The sequence below is a fragment of the Gossypium raimondii genome, chromosome 13 (assembly GCF_025698545.1).
Source record: "Gossypium raimondii isolate GPD5lz chromosome 13, ASM2569854v1, whole genome shotgun sequence".
Lineage (NCBI taxonomy): Eukaryota > Viridiplantae > Streptophyta > Magnoliopsida > Malvales > Malvaceae > Gossypium > Gossypium raimondii.
This window is the reverse complement of record NC_068577.1, coordinates 13,772,027-13,776,657: the sequence shown is the minus strand read 5'-3', so window position 1 is coordinate 13,776,657 and position 4,631 is coordinate 13,772,027. Positions and strand designations below refer to the sequence as shown.

The 4,631-nt window shown below is 33.7% G+C and overlaps 1 non-coding gene across 1 annotated transcript; it reads right to left on the bottom strand.

Annotated features, from left to right (window-relative positions):
* Positions 1 to 441: 441 nt before the first annotated feature.
* LOC128036325 (small nucleolar RNA R71) lies at positions 442 to 548 on the bottom strand. Its single transcript, XR_008193123.1, has one exon. It is a non-coding gene; the product is annotated as a small nucleolar RNA R71 (small nucleolar RNA).
* Positions 549 to 4,631: the final 4,083 nt, after the last annotated feature.

The following is a 4,631-nucleotide window of genomic DNA, read 5'->3' as shown; positions in this document are numbered from 1 at the left end:
TTGAAAATCAAAACAAGGTTCAAGGGAATGGAGCCATTAGTGCTCGTAATCCAATCCTTATTGCTGATGATAGAGATCGAGCTATAAGATAGTACGTTGTGCCATTTTTAATGAGTTAAATCCAGGAATTAGGAGACCTAATATCGAGGCACCGCATTTTGAATTGAAGCATGTGTTGTTTCAGATGCTTCAAACATTGGGCCAATTTAGTGGAATGCCCATAGAAGATCCACACCTTCACCTTCGATTGTTCATGGAGGTGAATGATTCCTTCAAGATAGTCAGTGTAACTAAAGATGCATTGAGGTTGAAGTTGTTTCCGTACTCGTTGCAAGATGAGCACAAGCATGGCTTAATTCGTTGCCACCCAATTCAATTTCTATTTGGCAAGAATTAGCAGAACGCTTTCTGGTAAAGTATTTCTCATCTAGTAAAAATGCAAGTTGCGGAATGAGATCATTGCTTTTCAAAAAATGGATGATGAGCCCCTATACGAGGCATGGGAAAGATTCAAAGAGTTACTACATAAATGCCCTCACCACGGGACTCCACATTGCATCCAGCTAGAGATGTTTTATAACGGTCTCAATACACACACAAGGTTGGTGGTAGATGCTTCTACGAATGGTGCTCTTTTATCAAAGTCTTATAATGAGGCTTATGAGATCATCGAGAGAATAGCCAGTAACAATTACCAGTGGCTAACAAATCGAGTAGCTTTAGGAAGACGAGTAGCCGGAGTGCATAAAGTAGATGCCCTCACTTCACTCTCAGCTCAGGTATCTTCTATCTCTTCAATGGTGAAATAGTTTACTACTAATGATTTAAATCATGTTGTAGCTCAGCCACCAAGCCACTTTGATGTTAATTCATGTGTTTATTGTTGAGACGGACATTCTTTCGGGAATTGTCTATCAAATCCCAAGTCGGTTTATTATGTAGGGAATTAACACCAAAATAGAAGTGGACAAGGAGCAGAATCCAACTTATATAATCCTTCATGGAGTAAACATCCAAACTTTTCTTAGAATAACCAAGGAGTTGGATCGAATAACAATTACGTACAGCATAGATCAAATTAACCTCAAGACTTTCATCAACAAGTTCAGAAACCACCAAAAGCTGAATCGTTCAACAATTTGGAGAATTTTTTGAAGGCGTACAGGGCAAAGAATGACAGTTTAATCCAAAACCAAGCAACAACACTAAAAAATTTGGAGAACCAAATGGGTCGTTAGCTACGGAGCTTCGTAATAGACCATAATGAGCCTTACCAAGTGACACGAAAAATCTGAAGAGAGTGGGTAAGGAACATTAAAAAGCAGTTTCTTTACGAAGCGGAAGGACTTTGGAACCTAAGGAAGTTGAAATTGAAGATGAAGCTACCGAGGAAAAGGAAAATCAACCAACAGTTGAAATTCCTACACTAGAAAAACCAGATGCTACAGTTTCTGAAGAGGTAAAATCTAAACTTGTAAACTCTGATAATCTAACATCTATATTAGATGTAGAGACATTACCTCAAAAAAGTTGTTCAGTCCAAGCCAAAGTTCCACAACCTCCATATCCTCAAAGACTCCAGAAACATAAGCAACAACATGGTACTCAATTTTGGAGAATTTTGGATGTATTGAACAACTACGTATCAACATTCCGTTAGTGGATGCTTTGGAGCAAATTTTGAACTATGCAAAAGCTATGAAGGAATTTCTGTCTAAGAAGAGAAGGTTTGGGGAATTTGAAACTGTAGCCCTGACTATGGAATGTAGCTTATCTTTTTAGAACAGGTTGCCTCCTAAACTGAAGGATCTAGGAAGTTTCACCATACCTTGTAATATTAGATAATCCTATTCTGGTAAGTCTTTATGCGATTTAGGATCGAGTATCAACTTGATGCCAATGTCCGTGTTCAAACAATTAGGTGTTGGTAAGGCTAGACTAACTACTGTTACACTCTAATTAGCAGACAGATCTTTAGTGTATCCAGAAGGAAAAATCTAGGATGTATTGGTACGTGTTAATAAATTCATATTTCCTTATTACTTTATTATCTTAGATTTTGAAGCAGATAAAGAAGTATCAATCATCTTAAGAAGGCATTTCTTGGAAATTGATAGGAAGATAATCGATGTACAGAAAGGTAAACTCACTATACGAGTTCAAGATGAACAGGTGACCTTTAATGTACTCAAGGCCATAAGATCTCCTGATGAGGTTAAAAATTATTCTGCTGTCTCCAAGGTAGATCCGCTGGTTCCTACAAAATTAGAAGTCAATGATTCGTTGGAAGGTATTTCATATGACTCTCTACATCAAGATAAGGATAATACATGTTTGTCCTAATTGGAAGCTAACTCGAAAGAATTCAGTTCAAAAGTCTAGTTTGAATCATTAGAGCTATCATGATATGAGCATAAGCAACCCAACCCATCAAAAGAAGAGCCACTCGAGTTAGACTTAACGGTTTTGAAAAGGCACGATAAGGGTATCGAGTAGACTATTGCAAATATTCGAGGTAATAATCCTTCTTTTTGTACTCATAAGTTATTAGATATTGAAAAGAGATCTATCAAGGGACAGAAGAGTTTGATCCAATCTTGACTATTTGATCCTGGGAAACTCGAATCTCAATGGGTAAAAGCAAGGATCATTTATCCTATCTATGATATTTTGTGGGTGGGATCTGTACCAAAGAAAGAAGGTATCACATATAACGAGCTGATTCCATTAATGACAATAACGGGCAGACAAAATTGTATGAATGGTAGAAAGTTGAGGAAAGAAATGCAAAAAGACCATTTTCTGCTACTACTCCTTGATCAAATGTTGAACATAATTGCTGGGAAAAATTATTTTTTCTTTCTAGATGGATACGATTAATATGATATGTAATATATTGTTTTTAGTAGTGTCAAAAATGGTGGTTTTGGGACCACAAATATGATATGTGAAGTCATTTTTTACGGTTCAGTTAATGTTTATGGAGTTACATTAGGGTAGCATTAAGTTTTGGTGAAGAAATTTTAATGTTTACTTGGTTAATTTAAGAAAAATGATCAAATTGTAAGAGATGTAAAACTAGCCATAATTGAATTATATGAATTTGATAGCTTAGTTATTAAAATAAATAGGACTTATGAGGTAATTAGTCCAATAGATATGTATTTGGATGGTTAGTGGCCTTATAAAATGAAATTGTAAGTTTATGAATTAAGGGCAAATTGGTAATTTAATAAATTACATCTAAAGTAAAATAATAGACAAATTGGTATCATCATCTTCCACAATGTTTTAGCCAAAAATTGAAAAGGAAGAACACCATATTTCTTGGTGTTTGAAGGTTTGGTCACCATAGCCATTGCATGTAAGTATTTTCCAAACTGTTTTTAATAATTTTTATGTTTTTGATATCACTGTAACTAAGTCCAACTAACCTGAGCCTTACTTTTTGAATTTTTTTAATAATTTTGGATTTCCCCATTGATGAGTTCTTGATGTTCATGATGTTAAATAATAGATTTGACTTATTAGTTGTTGGTTATGAGTATTTTATAAAGTGGTTTTTGTTAGTTTTGAGTAAAGAATTAAATTGATTAAATGTTAGAATTGATGGGAATTTTAGTGAATTTAGAATAAATGTGGGCTAAATATTGTAGGGTAAAAATTTGGCTAGCCAGTTATGTTATAAATTTTGTTAATTTTGGTATTTTGAAGGCGAGGACTAAATTGTGAAGGATGTAAAAGTTTAGAAAATGTGTAATTAATGAAAATTTAAAGGTCATATGCATTAAAATAAATATGAATTGTTTATGAAATTAATAGAAGATATTTAATTATTAATTTTGATAAGGACTTGAATAAAAAGACAATAATCGTGGAAAAGGAAAACTTGTAGAGTAGTTCAATATAAAATGTATTTTTCTTGTGATTATTTATCATTTTCGGTTATTAGTAGGTAATCTTTTAAAAATTCAATAGATAGGGATATATGATTATAATATACAACTATATATGTATGGAAATATACGAGTGATGGTGGTATTTTGATGATTTCATATTATGAATGTGTTTATAATAGAAATACCATATGTGTATAAAAGATGACGAAGTGCCTTTGAATTGATATAAAAGAAATGGAATTTTGGTTACTGCTCGGTCGAACTTAGTAATTGTGTAGGATATGATTGGCATGCTAATATGGTTAGTATGCGCGCTTGTATGAGATTTGCACTTTGATGCCTCTATTTGCACTTTGGTGCCTCTGATTGCACACATGTGCTCCTGTCTGCACTTTGGAGCCTCTGTTATGCATTATGATGCCTTTGGTGTTGTGTAGTTACCCGAGTATTTGAGTCGAGTTACTTAGTTCATCGACGTAAATGTTAATGGAATGTATAGTTGATCTATGAAATACTTGTTTAGATATGAGCACATCTGTATCGATGATATGTGGATTATGGAATTGATAAGTTATTTGTGATAAGTGTTATCATGTTATATGTTGACATAAGATCATGAACTAATGTGAATTGTGAATGTGTATTTGGCTATTAGGAATTGTATGTTATCTCTTTATATTTTGATGTTAGTGAAGGTAAGTTTAGTTTGATGTTTTAAACTATGAACTTACT